This window comes from Alosa sapidissima, chromosome 8 (genome assembly GCF_018492685.1).
Source record: "Alosa sapidissima isolate fAloSap1 chromosome 8, fAloSap1.pri, whole genome shotgun sequence".
NCBI classification, from domain to species: Eukaryota; Metazoa; Chordata; class Actinopteri; order Clupeiformes; family Clupeidae; genus Alosa; species Alosa sapidissima.
Window position 1 is genome coordinate 5,551,630 of NC_055964.1, and position 19,681 is coordinate 5,571,310.

Below are 19,681 nucleotides of genomic sequence, written 5' to 3' on the forward strand. Positions count from 1 at the left end.
TCATTAATACAAATCCACCGTATAACATTTAAATCAGGTCCCCAGTGTCTCTGAAGTTTCATGCAAAAATGGATGCTTTGCTCTCAGGAGAGAAAATACTGGTATAGGGTAAAAATGTAAACTTTTATGTATCACCACAAAACTTTCCCAGTTTTTCACTTACATTAAGACAAGTATTATTTGCATTACAAGTTTTCTGAAATGTAATGTTTAAATGTGCAAATAAGGCTTAATCTACTGAAATATGCACTAATGTGCACAAATGTCCAAACTTGACACGTACATTTTGGATGAAGCCTTAAAAATTAGCATTACTGTTTAATGATATAATAGTAGCCAGCAAGTAAAGAAGGTCCCTCTAAACACCATGGAGGTGTTAGGCAGCAGAATGTTAACAATCATGAGTTTTAACTTAGCTTCGGGAATCCTGGATATTTTGTTTTATTGTCTTAATGGAGATGCTTAGCTGAAAAATTGTGTACTTTGTTCAGAAAGCATATTCAAAAATATATTGAACCATCGTGAATTTTCAACATGGTGGCCGTGGCAGCCATTTGTCAACATGGCCATCTGTGCCAACTGTTTTCAGCAAGGCAGTTGGCGAATATCCAGAAGTGGAGTCTTTGGTGCAGCAACAACGAGGCAAATCCTCAAGTGTACACACTACAAGCATTCTTTGCGTGCCCATCGACTCATATGTGGCTCTGTTCAAATTGGTTCTGGAGGATTTCTTAATGGAAAACCCACAACTGAGAGATGTTTGCTGGCAGGCAACAGAGCAAGTTGAATCGGCATGCTCTGAGAAGGACAAATCCACCAAGGTTGAGTGCACAAATGCAGGCTAACGGTACATTCCTTGAAGCTTTGACTAATGCAGAATTTGTGAAATCATTAAATGAGTGGGAAGCAAAGAAAGCTAAAAATGCAATTTTCAGATCCATCATGAACTACTTGCATCGAGTGGAGACAATCCTCATTTTGTGGCAGCTTCTCGCACTGCTGACCTTGCACTCCATCTTCAGGCTTCAGAAGGACTTAGCAAACTTTTCTTTGCATTTGACAGAATCAGATACAAGCGACTGTAGCCAAGATACATTGCTGACATGCATGACCTCAAAGCTAAGCATCCTAAGACCTGGAAGGAACATCAAGAGGGTAGTCTCTCAGTCACAAGGAGTGGCATTCCGTTTGTGTCAATCGGTGCAGACCATGCATGCAAACATCTCAACTAGGACCTATGAGATAAATAGAAACCATCAGGCAATAAACAAGATAAAGGCTGCCATACTCCAGTTACTGCTGAAGGTGACCGGTTGTACAACATGATCACACATGCCTATGTCCCACAAGAATTTGCAACACAAATCTTGAGTGTTGATGCAACTGGACAGAAATTGTATGAAGACTATGTTGAAGGCAGAATCAATGGTCACAACAGCCTTTGGTCACCTGTCAAGAAACAAAACAACAATATGTTCATGTCAGGTAAACTTAAATCCTCTGTAAAACTGTGGCTCTCAGAGAGACCAAAAATCTCTATGGGAGACTACTGTTCCTTGCCAGGTCTAACAGACATGTTGACCAAAAGCAGGCTGTGGGCAACTACAGTATGAGTTCACGCAAACACCACAAGCTCTTTTTGCCTCCAGTGGGGATGCACTTCAATGCTCAGACAAATCTAAATTGATACATCTTTTAGAAAATTTGGCAAAGGAATACAAAGATAATGAGGAGCAACTACAACCTGGATGTGAGGACATAGAATGTCAATGTAGAATGTCTCATCCCACTCACAAAATTGCCCTTGTAGATGGCATGGTGGTTGTTCAAAAGTTGACAAAGCCAGCAACTGTAGGCACAGTCAAAGATCTAAGTGAGTGGTTCCATGACAGACTAATGTCACTATCCAGAGACTATGATGAGGTCATTCTGGTGTTTGACACATAGATAGATAGATAGATAGATACTTTATTGATCCCCAAGGGGAAATTCAAAATCAACATACAAGGCTGATTCTTTCAAGCATATCACAACGCAGAAAAGAAGACGAGGAATCCCTATCCAGTACCAAATTAGAGATGATACAAACATCAAGAACATTCTGATAATAGGAAAAAAAAAAATAATAATAAAAAGAACACACTAAAACAAAACACAACAAATAATAAACTAAAGATGTCCTCCAATGAGGGGGGTGGTGGTGGGTAAAAAAACAAACAACAAAAACATAACATTAAGGCAGCTATTTGGCAGTAAAATATAAAACAAAAACCCTAATATGGGTCAGTGATCATCTAAATCTATTTGACATGATTTCTTGACATTTAACTTGACATTTTGACAGCTAGAAATTAAATTCTAGGTAATCCTGGAGATGTGAGATTGAGAAATTAGTATTTGAAGGCGGCCATTTTGAAAATCCAAGATGGCCGCCATATTGACCTTGGAAAATTGTCAACCAAACATTTTCTGATTCTTCATACTCTAAGGTTTCCAAAAATATATAGTTTTCATAATCCCCCAAAAAATTGAACGAAATTACACAAGGAAACTGACTAATAGTTTATTATTATAGTAAATATTGACAAAGAGTCTTTTACTGCCTATGACGAAAATCTTAATGTGATTAAAAACTTTCTTGACTTATATTGGTACTTGTATGGTTATGGTTATGGTTATGGATTTAGCAGACGCCTTTGTCCAAAGCGACACATAAATACAAAACAACATAATAATATTTAAAATTGAACAGGGAACAGATTAAAATGTAGGTCAAATATAGTAAGGAGAATAGTTGTAGTACACAATAATATCAATTCAAGCAATAGCCTAATAAAAAGCAATGTAAAAAAGGGGAAAGGCAATAATAAAACAATAATGTCAATTCAATCAATAATATAAAAACAATGACATGCTAAGACTACATTAAGGAGAATATCAATAATAAACAATAATGTCAAATTAATTAACAGCCCAATTAAAATAAAACAACATTATATAAACCATAACACATAAGCGCTTAAACAACTAAGTATATGTTGAATAGGAATGTCTTTAGACCCCTCTTAAACGACCCAAAACTACCACAGGAACGGAGAGCACTGGGCAGTTCATTCCACCAACATGGAACCACTGAAGAAAATGGAATTAGACCCAGTTTTCATGACTGGTCGACACAACATACGCTCACCAGAAGACCGCAGTGGGCGGTTGGGGATGTAAGGCTTGATTATTGAATTAAAATATCAACAATTAAAGTATCAACAAGGATTGGGGTTTATACATCACACAAACTTAGTCAGGGCCAATACACTATCAAATAGACCACTGTAAATGTTAGTTTAAATACTCAAACTTTTCAGGTAACCTTTAGCAGCATTTCCGACATTGTATGTCATTACATAATGCAGCTAACATTAGCCTACATGCTGCAACACAGTATGAAATATATTATGTTTTAGTGAGTGTCCAAAGGGGTGAAAGGCACTTTAAATCGGGTCACATTATTGACTGTTGTGTGTCCGAGAGTCAGTTTGTGGGTTTTGTAAGGGCCAGCATGAGGGACGACCTACAAAGTTGTGGTGAGTTAAGCAGGGAGGTTGGTAACGTTAATGCTGCTAGCAGTGCTAGTTAACATTAGCTAGGCTACTGTAGCCTTCATACTGTATGATTCATATCAATCATTAACCTAGGAATACTTTGTGCATTTAATGAACATTTTGTGTAATAATTCACGGCAAATTAATAAACTGAATATGGTGGTCCCAGAGCAGACCATGCACCAGTCCATGCATCAGCCCGACTGAGCAGTGATGACAGCATAGGATGAGTCAGGTAACGTTACGAAGCACTGCCGTTAACATTAACCGCTTTCACACACACACACGATATAAAATACACGATGATAAATATAAAATTCAATATCAAAACACTATTATTTACACGATTACTCCTGAAATAACTGCTATTAACTGCACATTCACTATATAAAAATCACTGTTTGGAGGAAAGGGTTCGCGTGCTGTCGCCGGTTGGAAATGGCAAAATAAATCGAGCCGATTTTGCCTATATTATTCAGTGAGGCGCAGTGGTTTATGGGATGTGTAGTTCTTTCCCTCGGAAATAAAAATATGTACAGTCTTGTACCTTTGACTTTTTTTGGATTTTCTCTTCGTTTTTTCACTCGAAATGATATGTTGTATGCATATGAGTTATGCCGTAGCTGGTTAGCCTAAGACATGCTGTAAAACTCTTTAGATACGGATTTTTCCAAACGTCAATGGAACAAATGAATGGGAATCTTACATCCGGCACCTAACTGCATTTTGACTGTGGGCGGGACTGTGCAGCTCTATGACAAGAAAAAATAAGTTGTACCAATTGTGTCATTGGTTTTCACCACTAAAACCCAAATATATAAGTTATCTGAACAACAGAGTTAAATTTAAGTCTACTTGGCTAAATATTACAAGTTAACATAACTAAAAGGGAAAATATTTTTTTACAGTGTAGTCCTTAACGATAGCTAGCTAGCTGGTCCTTCCAGTATATCATCCACAAAGGGGTAGGCAAAAACAGATGAAGAAAAAAAAAAATGTCTCTCTCCGTGCTACATTCACTACACATATGGATCCAGTCTAGTCCGCCAATTGTTGTGTTTTCTACACTTACAAACAAACGTAATAACCATGCAGATGTACAGGTTCACAAACTCTTTACTGAAAACGTTCTTATGGACAGGCTCACTCAATACATCACTATAACTGTATCAATCCGCAGCTTCATAGGAAAACATAGTGCCGCATTACTACACATAAATAGTTCCTTTGGAACATAACACCTTCATAACAAGGGAGGTGAGGGCTATGGGTCTTAGGTCATTCAGGACTTTAAGGCTGCTCTTCTTGGGAATGGGAATGATTGTAGAGTGTTTCCATGACTGTGGGACATTGGCAGTAGATAGAGGCCTCTGGAATATCTGCTGGGAAACTCCTCTAAGCTGCTCAGCACAGTATTTCAGTGTGTAACCGCAGATGTGATCTGGACCAGGAGTTTTCTTGATCTGTGTCCTCTTCAAACAATCCACCACAGACTCAACAGTGATGATGATGGGGTCACTCGGGGTCAAGCTACTGATGATATCCGCCAACTGAGACTGGTGATCTTTCTCAAACCTGGTGTAAAAAGAGTTAAGCTCATTGGGGAGGGATTCATCACTGTTGCCAGCCACACACACAGGTCTGAAGTCAGGCACAGTGTTGACTGCTGCCATTGTCTTAATACCCTGCAAGGCCTCCTGGAGATTACCTTGTGTGAATTCCTGTTCGATCTTGCTTTTATACGCTGCTTTAGCTTTTTTTGATGGCCTGCTTCATAGTGCTGGGCGGTATACCGGTTCACACCGTATACCGGTATATATTTTCGTTATGATATGAATTTTTAATATACCGCCATACCGGTGTATTTGATTACACAACGTTTGGAACGCTGCGCCGCGCAACAGTGTTTCAGACGGGACTTTTTTCACACGCACGCATGGTGCCACTGTGAGGCATAGTGAGGGTAAACACAAAACACCATAAGTTTTTCCCCTGAAGTTAAGTATGACCATTAAGGCTTAATTTCTCCTTAGGTAAGGGGTTTATTTAAGGGTGTTGCACAGGATACCTTAAATTGTTTCTTTAGTTAAGGACAAACGTTAAGGGATACTGCATTGAAAGGGATTTACCAAAGATCCTTGATTACTAGCTCCGCTTTAACCCTTTCTGGATTTACCGTCACGAAAATTCTATTGAGATTGTTCAACAGCTGTAACTAGCTGGCTAGTATGTGATGTCGTTAGTTAGCAACCCACCGAACACAGTGAAGTTTAATGTTCTTATCATTCATCTCACCTTAAGAATATTCGCTGAAATTATCCAGGTAGCAAGTAAAGCATGTTATAGACATGCACTGAGCAATACTAGCTGGCTAGTTAGAAATGATCCAGACTGTCATCAGTGCACCAAAACGAACTTTTTGGTTAATGTTTTGCCTAGCGAACTGAACCGAACCTCATGGCAGGCTAACAAGACATCCACATCCACATGAAGTTAACGTTAGCCTACCACTAACGTCATGTAAACCACACATAATATGTTTCTGATAGGCCTATTTGACAGAGTAAGCATATTAGCAGAGAGGTTTTATTTTAAATTGTCTAATTTTCAAAAAAGTATAATTATTGCAAGTTGCACTACTTTTTGTATTGGTTTGATACAAGATGTTTGTGAAATTTGCACAGTAAAAGTGTATTTCTGTATTTTGAGTGCAATTGTCTTTGCATTCTGATTAGATTCTTCATTAGAATCATGAGTGGCTCTTTGTAAACAGCATAATTTTCTGGGGCCATGCAAAACTGCATTACCACTAGTGTGGAGTTATTCTCCATCATGACAGTAAAATAGACCATCCTTAGTCAGTGTACTGCAGCAATTCCTCTCTCAACCTGTAGAAAATGCTGTGAACATCTGATTATGCATGGGGGAAAAAAATACCGTCATATACCATGAAACCGTAAGAATTTTGAAAAATACCGCCCAGCACTACTGCTTCACTTCACTGTTAACTTGTTTTTTCTCCAACATAGATCCAGTGTAGGACAGTCGTTTCTTTTGGTTCAGGATAGCCTTATGGACCTAACCTATTTCAAAAAATACAAATAAAAACGGTTTTGTGTGGCAGGGCACCTTTAAAGACGGGTATGGGGCAAGGTGAATGGCTGGAGGGACCGGACGGCGCATGCGTTTGGACTTCCGTGTTTCGAGTTTTGCTCCGAAGAAGACCAGGCGGTTTGTTTAATGCGATATTTAATTAAATTGGTTGTTGTGCATAAACTGAGTTGTGACTGGGTCTGAATTTAGATTGATAGGATGGAGGAGGGTGGTGGAGAGGATGAAGGGATGAGTGGGAGCGAGTCATGGAGTGTATATACTCAGAGTCAGGGACATGGTGGAGGAGGCAAAGGGAGAACAGCTAAGAGGGCACTTGAAGTGGAGGAAAACGATACAAGAGTTGTAAGAAGGAAAGTGACAGAAGAGGACGGGTATAAGGTTGTGATTAAATTTAAAGAGGGTAGTGATATACAGGACGTAAGTCTCTCTGCCTTAACGAGTGGAGTAAAAAAATCAGTGGGTGAAGTAGAATTGGCAAAAGTGCTACGCGATGGCAGGTTGTTGATTAAGTGTAAGGACAACGAGATAAGGCTATGCGAGTACAAACAATCTGTAAAAAGGAAGTGAGTGAAGTGAGAATGTTTGGCGAACACCGGAGAGCGAGGGGGGTAATATCAGGAATCCCTTTAGGTGAGAAATTAGAGGAATTTAAAAAGATTATTAAGGGAGGAACAGTAGTTGAGATTAATCGTCGAATGGTGAGAAAGTTGACAGTACTCCTGGAATTTCAGGAAGGGGTGCTGCCATCTAAAGTGATGATAGGGTTTATGAGTTTTAGTTTGAGGGAGTATATTCCTCCACCCGTAAGATGCTACAAGTGTCAGAGATATGGACATAATTGCAAGAGTGTGTAAAGGAAAGCAAAGATGTGGAAAGTGTGGTGGAGATCATGAGTAGGGTTGCAAAGGGGCGGAAAATTTCCGGTAAATTTCCGTAAACTTTCCATGGGAAGTTAAGCTGGGGAATTTTGGAAATATTCCAAATTGGAAACTTTCATGGAATTAAAGGAAATTATGGGAATTATTGGGAATTTACGGGAATTAACTGGGAATTTTTGGTAACTCCTACTGTTTCATATACAGACATTAACAATTTGGTTCGTAGTAAGCAATATGATTTGTTTGTTCGTATTTTCGCTTAGCTTAGCATACAAAGATAGCTAACATGCTAGCGGGAATCTCATTCTCTGCCTATGGTGTACTAGCGTGCTAAGCTAACAACACTGAAACCACTGAACTGCCCAAGATACACCACGCTACTCAACAACAAAATCCAATTGGTTGGAACATTGACTGACAATCAGTTTGTTCAGTTAGAATCCCAGAAAATGGTAAAACAAATAAAAATATAATGACACAACATACAGTACCACCCCAACCAAACCTTACACTCTAAGAAATGGAAGTACCAGTGTGTACCTAAGTCGGTACAAATGCTTGTCGCTGGGGCAGTACGCTTTTGAAGAACAATAATGTACCCATGAATGCAGGTACATTTGTGTACCCTAGCCATCTGTACCCATCAAGGTACACTTGTGTACCTGCAGTGACTAAAATGTACCTGTATATATCATTATCACATAGTACCCTTAAAAGGTACTAATTAGGGGTGTAAAGATTAACCGATACGTATCGGTATCTGTTTTTAACGTGTAAGATACGGCTACATCGATACGTGAAGCCCCGTATCGGAAAAAAACTGAAATGAACCGGTCGTTATATCGATTTACTTGTTATGAATCGGTTAACAACATTTTCTGCTCGCTCAGACTCTCATTTACGTTCCAAGCAGCGCGTTCGTCCCACTTCCGGTTTTGAAACTATATGTGGTACGGAATTGTGGGTAATGCAGTTCGTTTTTGGTTACATTCATTGCCTAAAGTTGTCAAATGACCTCATTACCCATACATCTACTGCAACTTAAGCATGTGACAACTTGCACTCGGTCGGCTTTTGTTTTTTGAAATCCAGCACGAAATTAAACACTTAAAGCATTCCTAAACAGCAACGATAGTCTGTAGAGTAGCCTTACCTTTGATGAAGGGATTTCCTTAATGTTAAATAATAATTTGGCCCTTGCTGCTAAAACGATGCACAAATTATTAGCCAATGATTTTGTTAATATTCACTCAGACTTGTGGCATTATAGGTTTCTGCATTAGGTCTACTTTTGGAACAAAATAAGCCCAGAGAGTTTATTGATTTGTAGACCTATTTTATTCTTGTAGGGTAGGCTAGGCTATATGAGAAAAGGCCAAGAGTTTCTTAAGCACTTTTATTTTGGTATTGTCTTTCTTCAACAAGGCTACAACTCCATGAAAACAATCAGATATAACTATAAAATCTGTGAAAGATCTATAAAGTCTATAAAAATGTATTTTTATGTTGTATTTGGCTGCTGTGTTTGACTGAAATGTAGACTATTCTTTTTTCATTTCAATACAGTATATGAAACAAACCTCAGTTTAGATAATCATATTCACACATTATTTTGCCTAATTGACAACCGTGACCATGATAATTGATAATATAAAATTAATGTGCACCATGAGCAAATGATAAAAAATCTTTCAGAATGCTTTCCATTCTTGAACTGCATCGAATTGCATCGAATCGCATCGAATCGTACTGAATCGTTTTTTATAAACATGTATCTTTTCTTGTATCGAATCGTGCCCATGTATCTAGATGCGAATCATATCGTCTTTTACATGAGAGATTCACACCCCTAGTACTAATCGGTACTTCAAGGGTACAACCCCAGTGAAAATTTAAGGTGGTACAACTAAAATATATGCACAACCAATAAGTACATTTAAATGTTTATTCTGGGGGATATTACACACAATACTCCACATGAATACAGGTACAATAAATGTTAACATGTTCATATTAAAAACACATTCATATCAAAACATCAAAGTATCTTATATCCATATCAATATACATATTCACGTAAAACATGTTATGAATCTTAATGTAAGTGTAAATAATAAAACACTTTGGTTTACAATATTTTGCCTGAGTAGCCACATTGTGTTTATATGCAGAAGGAAAAAAATATATTAATTTGCACGATAGCACTAATAACACCTTTATATGATCTATAAAATACCAATATTTGAGTTAGTAATCACTCCAACAAACCTTGTATGCTTTCAAGTTCATGTTAAAGGAATTATCCGGAGTAAAATGCACTTTAGATCAATTTACGGATGATTGGGAGTACATACGTTGAGTTGACATCAAAATCATGTAATTCGTATGTGTTTTGAGAAAGTTCGATTTTACCGTTTTTAGTCAAAACTCATTTCGCCGCTACAAAACGCTATTTTTATACCTCTTCTACAGTTCCAAACAACATTACACTTACGTGGTAGTGAGTAGAGGGTCCCTAAAGCCAAACCGAAGTCTTTATGTGGTCGGATAGAGAGTCGAGAATGAATTTCATCAAGCCAGTACCTTTCCGTAAATGTTGCTGCTGCAGCTGGCGTCTTTAGGGGAAAGTCCATAGGAGTCGATTGCCGAGTGTGGCGTAACACGCTCTGGAAATTCACAATTTCGTCGCCTTTTTTAAAAAAAAAAAAAAAATAGTCCAGTCCATACAACTTCATTTCAATTTCGAAAGAAATACTGGACTATTTTTTTTTTTTTTTTTTAAAAGGCGACAAAATTGTGAATTTTTTGCCTTTGCCATAATGTGCAACGTAACGCATGCGCTATGTGCGCACACTCACAGTTATATATATTAAAAAAAAAAATGCATTCACCATGGTGACAAGAAGTCCTCCCGGAGTTGTGCCTTTTATCATTACTTTCAGTTACAATAACTTCGTACACAGAGGAAATAAGCGAACAGCTACATGCAAGGTGCGTGGTATGTATCAAAATAAAATACTGTATTTTTGTATTTAGAAAATAGCCTACTCAAAATACTTTTCAAGGAAGTATAAGAAGCACTACAAAAAAGCTTTTTTTATCCCAAACATTTAGCCTATTAAAACTATATGGTAAAAAACAATACAATTTGGCCCCTGTCGTACCGTATGCAAGTTCATGTAGTGTGATCAGAATTAAGAATAATTCAAGAATTTACATTTACATTGTCATCTAGCTGATGCTTATCCAAATGACTGACAGAGCTTTCAATTAACCACATTATAATCAATAGGCCAAAATCATAATTGTGTATCTGTGCCGAAATTTGTAATTCAAGTCCAGTGCAGAACTGAATAAGAAAATCACACGGCTATGTATCTTGAAGTTCCAGTATGTGAGAGACTTGACGTGCCTCAATATCCAACCTCAAGTATGCAGCTAATAAGGAAATAGAATTGTTATTTAATTAAACAAGGTGAACTTCTCCCCATTTGTCATTTGCCTTTGTCAGTGTCCTTATGTGAACTTGCAGAGGTAAACTTGCTCGTCTTTACTTGCGTACGACTTCACACCAGTGCTTCAGACCAGAGCTGATGGTTCAGCAATAGCCGTCACTGAAAAGCTGTAAGTGTTGTTGAACACAGCTGTTCTCACATTAGCTGATTGCGATAAACATAAACCATTGTTGCCTAATTACCAATTATTCATTACACCTGTGTGTAGTATCTACTTTTTTTGTGTTTTTCACATATAGTATTTTGCCGTATTTTTAAAATACAAAAATACACACCAATAAAGTATTTTGATACGAAATACAGAGCCAGTTCCTTCAACCCAATGAAATACAAATGACAAAATACTATTTTGCATTTGAAATACATATTACATGTTTCAAAAATACTACCCATCCCTGGGAACAGGCAGATTACATCTTTATAGTCGGCCATATGATGACATTAATAAGAGTGCAATGAGCTGCATTGAGCATAATAAACTGCATTTAGAATTCCAAATCCATATTTCTAGATATTTTGGTAAAAGTAACTTAAAAGTAATACAATAGTAGTGTAATGCCTTACAATTCAGAGACAGTAATATTATAATGTAATGAATTACTTTGAAATGTCAGTTATAAGTAATACATAATACATTACGATTTTGAAGTAACTTTCCCAACACTGATCTTAACCAAATACATTGCTATTGGACAAAAAAAAATCTAAAAGTTGTCTGTATTATTACAATTTGCATAATTTATTATGCAAAACTTTTCCATATGTATTTAACATCAATAAGAAAAATACCATTACAAAAAAAACACAAAGTTGGGTAACTTACGTAGTCATTAGATCCTTTAGGAAAGGTAAGCTTACTTCCAAGTGGCATATTCTGCCTTGGTGGGTATCTGTGAGAAGGATTTAACGTTAGATTTACGTTAGACCATTATCAAGCTCTGAGTAACTTTATAACATTATAGAATGTTTCTGAGTTGCTCCCTCCAGCTTCTAACTAGATAAGTAATGACAAACAGGATGTTCTGGTGAACATAGGCAACTCAACTAATTCATTTTCACCTAAACAAAATGACAGTGCTGAGAGTGATCATGCTTACTGCATGTATGCACATACCAGGCTTCTTTCACCTGCACTACCGTTGATATTAAACCAGCCTTTCAGGGAAGTTAGCAAGTATGTATGGCTAACAGTGCTAGGATATGCTCATATATCTATGGGCTAAGCTAGTTAGGATAATGATTGCTAGTGAAAGTTGGCTTCCACAAAAACTTAACATCGACATGGGAAATGACATGGAAAAGTAGATAAAACACACACACAAATAATTTCCTTACCATTTATCCCGATAGTCATGCATTATTGAAGGAGTTTGAACTCCATTTAAAATATCTGAATTCATAGCTAACCTAGGCTAAGTTGCTAGCGAATGCTAATGTTAGCCTTTAAGCCAACAATCTAACTCCATTACTGTAACAGTAGGCTATTTACAATTTACAAACCGAATTTCGATAAATTGCAACTACACCTTACCTCTGAATAGCTTTGCCTCCTCTTCCACAAAGATTATTCCATCCTGCACATGTGTTTTCTCACACCAAGCCAAAGATCGCAATCTTTGACCAAGCACCTCACTGAAAGTTGCTCCATTCCTTGATGAGTGAGATGAACAACGTTAACCCTCTACTGCACACATTATTATGCAATCATGGAAAAAAATGTTACAGTGTTTTTTAACATATAAAATGGACTCAAATTAACATATTTATAATTTTTTTTATTATTATTATTTTTTAGGGGGTACTTTTGGGTACGTTGCCATTTGGCAACATTGTGCGACAATGGAGCAGCCTAATGTATTGTCTCCCAAAATTGCAGGAATTTCATAAATGATTACAGACCCTTCTTTTAGAAATTATATTGTTTTATTATTAAAATGTTAAAATGTTATCAAGAGCTTTATCAAAAGCATTATTTTAATAACACCATTTAGAAAACATCTGATGCAAATTCATAAGAACTGTAATGGTAAGAGGTAGTAACAGGTATAGTTACATCATAACAGCAAATACATTCACAAAGCATGCATACATTCACATTACATGTGTAAGAATCACTTGAAATCTATTCCAGGTTTGTGTATCAAACATATAACAACAAAAATATGTTTAATGTGTTGTTTACAACACACAAAACAACAAACAAACAAAACAACAGCAGCATTCACAAAACATCTGATGCAAACTGTTGTCAAATGTAACAAATGTAATGTTGTACAAATGTAACAATGTAACAAAATGTAGTATTAGATAGATATTTATAACATGGAAAACACATTTAAAAAGCATATGTACATTTACACTGAAATTCTCATTCTCATGTGTCTTGTCTGTTACTCAATGTGAAATGCCTCGAAACAGTTGTTCTCTCCATTACAGCAGAGGTGCACCTTGCACATAGAGCAAACCACTCTGATGATGCCCTTGCAGCCAGGATTCTTGCATCTTCCTTTCGGTGCACCCATCTCTGGCCAGTGATCAAGGCGGTCAAGACGGATGTTGCTTGGTGGAAGGGGGGCAGTAGGTCCTCTGTGCCGCTTCTCCTCAATGCGGATCTCCAGACTCTGTGAGGGCCTCCCTTTTCGTTTCGTGGTTCCTTTGTTCACCTGTGTAAGGCAAAGTGCCACATTGACTTTGAAGTCAAGTAAGCTCAGCTGCATTTTCTGTGGAATTCCCACGGCATCAGAATCCCGGCGGTAGAGCAACCATGCCTGCACCACTGTAAAATCCAAGAAGTGGAATACAATCCGGTGATACCACTTCTTGGATCTGATCTTGGTACGGTACAGGGCAATGAGGGAGTCTAGTAAGTCAACACCCCCCCATGCTCTTGTTGTAGACGGTGACAATGTTGGGTCGTGGCACTGTCACCATCTCCTTTGCCTTCTTGTCCCATCTCTGCACTGGGGAAGTAGGGTTTGCAGCAGCAAAGGTGCTGAGGAGGATCACAGAACGATTGTCATACCACTTTACGGCTTTCAGTGTGACGCCGTCATGTTTTGCTTCCATTTCCTCAAATGTTCCCCGACCTTTAGCCTTCATCTCTTTGTCCTCTGTGAAGACGCAACCGGCAAGCCTGTTCTTTCTCACAGTACCCACGCTGTGGATTTTAGATTTCTCAAGTGTAACCTGTAGGTCAACCCCACAAAACCAATTGTCATAGAACAGTTTGTGCGACATGTTGGGAGGGATGACTGAGGCCAGTCTTAACACTACATTTCCACTTGCACCGATGTCAGGCATTCCATCAGCAGCAGGAACAGCACCAGTATAAAATTCAAAATTGTGGACAATTCCATGTTGATCAGCCAACACAAAGACTTTGTATCCCCATCGCTTGGGCTTTTTGGGGTTGTACGTTTTCAGCCCACTTCTACCCTTAAAGGGGACAATTTGTTCATCAACACAGAGCATTTCATTCATTGGGATGTCCTGGAAGCTCCTCAAAAGTGCGTTCAATAAAGGCCTCACCTTGAACAGTTTATCAAATCCAGGTTGGCCCTCAGCAACTTGGTTACTGTTATCGGCGAAGTGCAAGAACCTTTTAATCGCCTCCCAGCGGGACAGGGACATGACATCTGCCACTTTATCAACACGGGTATCTTTGCCCCAGTACATACGGGTGTACGGTAAGCCATAAACAGACATGTAAAGGCATATGCCAAAGAATTGCTGAATCTCCCCTACTGAGGCATTAAGTGGCTTGTTGGGATCTTCTTGTACAGCATATAGATTCGTCTGCGTCGCCATATCTTCAAAAACGTCTCTACCAAGAAGGCGTTCAAAGTACTCAATTGGCTCATGTACCATCGTTGGACACGGTAGGGCACCTTTCCATTTAAGTACGGGCAGGATGGTTCGCCTCTTTTGCCACTTCAGGTTCTTGATCTTTTCCACATGAGGTGGTGCCTCCTCCTGAACTTCAACTGAAATACATGAAAAGAGGCAAAAGATGATACACTGTAACCTTTTTTACCCTAGTGTGCATGAACAATTGGCATTTCAAATGAAATACTAGATACAGCTCCTATCAAGTATAGAATGGTAGAACATGTGCGTGTGTGTGTGTGTGTGTGTGTCTGTTTGTCTGAATGGGGACTGCACAATGACTTGTGTATGTGCTTTTTTGTTAACCATACAGATTTTGGAATGACAACAACCTCAAATTGTTGACCTACCTTACACTCTTCCCAACATCAGCTTAACACCACACAAATAACATGTAACCTGAATGCTGAATATACCGGCATAGAACAAGATACATACCTGTCTCTTCGTCCTCTGACTCAACTAGGCCTAATTCTGTCTGCCTCTCAATCTCCTCGTCGCTGATCCCTAACTCATCCTCACTTTCATGGGAAGGTATAGCCACCTGTACCCTGTACATTTCAGCCCTCCTCTTAGCCTTGCCATAGAATACTGCCGTGTTCATTTTCTAAACAAAATAAGTGTATATTTTACTATTAAACTTTATAAAAATAAACAAAAAACATAAATAAATTAGCAAAAATACAACCATCCAACTATATCAGTCCACCTATACATCTAAATGTCTCATTCAAACAAAGCTTTTGCATTAGCATGAGCAAATATGGTTCCATTACCGCACAATGTTGCCATATGGCAACATACCTATTTTATTGAATAAAAAGGTAATAATCCTATCAAAACAATGTGACAATGATTAAAAAAAGATAAGAACTTACCCCAGATGCATGAAGTTATTTTTAAATTCTGCAGAAATATGAAATATTGAGGAAAATCTTCACATATTCAGGAGCACTTCTGCAGCGACTCATCAAAAGTGTGGGGAAAGACTGACAGTACAAGGCAGCATAGTGTCATGTGATGTAATCAAAGCATATCATTGGTTGCCACCAGATTCTACCATGAATTTAAGACCAATCATAGCTCATGTTTATTTTCAAATTTAAAGAAATGGTAAAAGAAAGGGTATGTTGCCATATGGCAACACCGTGCAGTAGAGGGTTAAGGGGAAAAATAACGGTTGCTCCCGTCCCGAATCTCCTCCCCCAACAACTTTTGAGTGACAGGCCATGTACTTTTTGTAGCCTAGGTACAAATATGGTCCCTTTGCGAAAAGGTACATTAATGATCCAGGAACTGTACATATTAGTACTTTAGGGGCTCAATTTTGTTCCCTTTAAGGTACAGGGTCAAAAGTTGTACCTAAAAGAACAAAAATGTACCCCAACCGTACCGCTATTTTTGAGAGTGTATAGATTATGTAAATTATATATAAATTGTCAAGCTTAATCAGACAGATTAATCGTCCCATTACAGTTTATGCAAAATGACGTACACCCATTTGAATGAGGACAAAAGTGACGACAAGCCCATAACTGGGCAACTCTGTTTGCAAACTTCCCCCAGTTTCACACCAGTTATTCCCACATGAGATGACATTTTCACTGGGAATTTATTTTCCCCATGCACATGAACGCATCATAGGTTTCCTTTATGTCTAGTAGCCTATGCTGATTGCTGTGTGCATGGGATTGACATATGTGCAGGGTAGAAATTTGACTGAAATTGCATTAAATCAGGTTATTTTAACTAATATTATGCTGCAAGATGGGGTTTTGTCCACTACATTTAAGTTCCCTGTATGCCATATTAACAATTCCCAGTTTATTCACATTAATTCCCGTTTATTCCTGTTAATGTCCGTATATTCCCGTATATATATTTTGCAACCCTAATCATGAGTATGGAAAGTGTGGAGATAGTGCTGAGAGGAAGTGCTGTAATTGTGGTGGGGATCACACAGCAGCTTATGGGGGGTGCCCAGTAAGGAAAAAGGCAGTAGAAGTGCAACAGATACGTGCAGATCGAAATCTTACGTATGCAAAGGCAACCAAAGTGGTCAACGAGCAGAAGAAAGAAAGCCCTGTAGGGAGTTACATGCAGGAAAGGGATAAGGATGTGGTAGAAATCAATACAGAAAAGTTGGTTCTGTTTGTAGCATATGTGATCAATTGTTCTGAACAAGCAAAAACAAAAACTGAAAAAATAAAGATAATAATGAAAGCAGCATGTAAGTTTTTGAATATGAAAAATTTGTCTTTGATTCTGGAGTTTAGAGAAATCAGTGAGTGTTCTTTGATGTGGATCAGAGATGATCAAAAAGTTGAGGAGTTAAATACAGAGATAAGTAGCACTATAATTCAGGTAGCAATAGAGGCTATTCCAAAGTCTAAACCCACAAAGTTGTGTAAAATTGTGCCATGGTGGTCAAAAGAATGTGGTGAGGTAATACGGAAAAGAAATAGAGCTTTTAAAGAGTTGAAGAAGACACATAATTTTCAAAATCTAGTTGAATATAAGAGACTACAGGCAGTGAGGCAAACAATTAGGGAGGGATACTATTGCAAGATATTGGAGTATCAGGAAGGTGATGGTGAAGATGCAGTGTGTTAAATAGATTATTTACAATAGCTGAACTTAATAATGCCTTAAGGAAGCTGGGTAAGTCAACTCCAGGAAGGGATAGTATCTGTTATGTCATGCTAGAACAGTTAAGTGATAAAGGGAAAGAGATGTTGCTAAATTTGTACAATAAGGTATGGAGAAGGCACTATTCCAAGAAGTTGGAAGGAGTCTATAATTATGCCTATAAGGAAGCCAGGGAAAGATCCAACAGTTCCAGAAAGCTATAGACCGATTGCTTTGACCTCTCAGATGGGGAAAACTATGGAAAGGATGGTCAATGATAGAATGGTATACTACCTGGAGACTAGAGGTCTGATCAAAAATTATCAGAGTGGGTTTAAAAGAGGAAGAGGAACAATGGATCCTATGGTGTGTTTGGAGTATGACGTAAGGAGAGCTCAGACAAATAAAGAGACAGTATTAGTGGTGTTCTTTGATATTGAAAAGGATTATGATATGCTGTGGAAGAAGGGACTGCTTATCAAGTTAAAACTAATGGGAATAAAAGGAAGAGTTTTTATCTGGTGTAAGGATTTCTTAACAGAAAGGAAAATAGCAGTTAAAATTAATGAAGTATTAAGTAGTTATTATGAAGTAGAGAATGGCACTCCTCAAGGGAGCATCATTAGTCCTTTGTTTTTTTCAATAATGATTAATGATGTGTTTAAAGATGTTGGAGGCTCAGTCGATGTAGCTCTGTTTGCAGATGATGGTGCAATGTGGAAGAAGAGTAGAAATGTTGAATATGTTGTTAATAAAATGCAACAAGCAATTAGTAATATGGAAAGATGGGCATTTGAATGGGGATTTAGATTCTCAGTGGATAAATCAAAGACCATGTTTTTTACAAGAAAGAAAATAAGTCCAGATTTAAAACTTAGGATATATGGATCAGAATTAGAAAGAGTAGACTTCTTTAGGTATTTAGGTCTATGGTATGACAAGACGCTTACATGGGCAATTCATGTCCAAAAAGTAGTGGAAAAGTGTAAGAAGGTCTTAAATGTTATGCGTTGTTTGAGGGGAGTAGAGTGGGGTGCAAGCAGACCAGCCATGAAAACTATTTATATAGGATTAATGAGGTCAGTGTTGGATTATGGATGTTTTATATATGGGTCTGCTTCTGCAACTCAGTTAAGTAAACTGGATGCAATACAATATCAAGCTTTGTAGATTATGTAGTGGGCATATAAAACTACCTTGGCCCTGACTCACTGCAGCCGGTCTGTGCAGGGCAACATGGAACATGAAAACTAGCAAGGTAGTTCTGTGGCTGCTATCCAGGTAGAGATGGGAGAGATGCCTCTTAAGCTAAGAAGAGAGCAGTTGGCCCTTGTTTACTGGGCAAACCTGAAGGGCCACAAAGATGACCATCCTTGTCAGAGGGTTCTAATGCCCTGCCAAGAGAAGGGAAAAAAACAAAGCTCATGTTTTGGTTGGACAATAGGAAATGTTGCAAGAGAAATGGAAATTACAAGTGTAAGTCCAACAGTAGCATATTCAAGTGTTCCTCCATGGATGTTTAAAGAAGTAGCAATAGATTTAGCATTTTTGGAAGAAAGGGAGAGTGGAGTTACTATTGATAATTGTGCATTTGAAATATATGTCAGAGAAAAGTATGGAAATAATATTCATGTGTACACAGATGCATCAAAAATAAACAAGAGAGTAGGAGTTGCATATGCAATTCCTGAATTACAGTTGGTAAAGGCTAAGAGAGTTAGTGATGATCTTGCTGTATATACAGCTGAATTAATTGCAATATGGTTGGCGTTATTATGGGTAGAGGAGTATAGATCTAAAAGTGTAGCAATATGGTCTGACTCAAGTTCAGCTTTATCAAGTATAAGGAATGTACATTCTGAATCCAGGCAGGATATTATATATGAGATAGTGCATTTGTTAAATAGGTTAACCAGTTCAGGAGTGCTAAACAGGCAACAAACAAGACAGTATAGGTATTCAGGTACAATATAGCAAAGCTGAAATTAAAAACATGATTAAAGCTAAGAATAAGGAAATATGGCAATATTTATGGGATAATGAAGTTACAGGCAGGCATCTG

The 19,681-nt window shown here is 37.9% G+C and overlaps 1 long non-coding RNA gene across 2 annotated transcripts; it reads right to left on the bottom strand.

Moving 5' to 3' along the window:
* Positions 1-1,498: 1,498 nt before the first annotated feature.
* LOC121716081 lies at positions 1,499-12,759 on the bottom strand. 2 transcript variants are annotated; one of them, XR_006033754.1, is made up of 3 exons: positions 12,638-12,759; positions 11,930-11,996; positions 1,499-1,849 (listed from the first exon to the last, which is right to left on the bottom strand). It is a non-coding gene; the product is annotated as an uncharacterized LOC121716081 (long non-coding RNA). The 2 variants fall into 2 exon arrangements; XR_006033755.1 differs by lacking the exon at positions 1,499-1,849 and adding an exon at positions 11,175-11,213.
* Between the last annotated feature and the right edge of the window lie 6,922 nt (positions 12,760-19,681).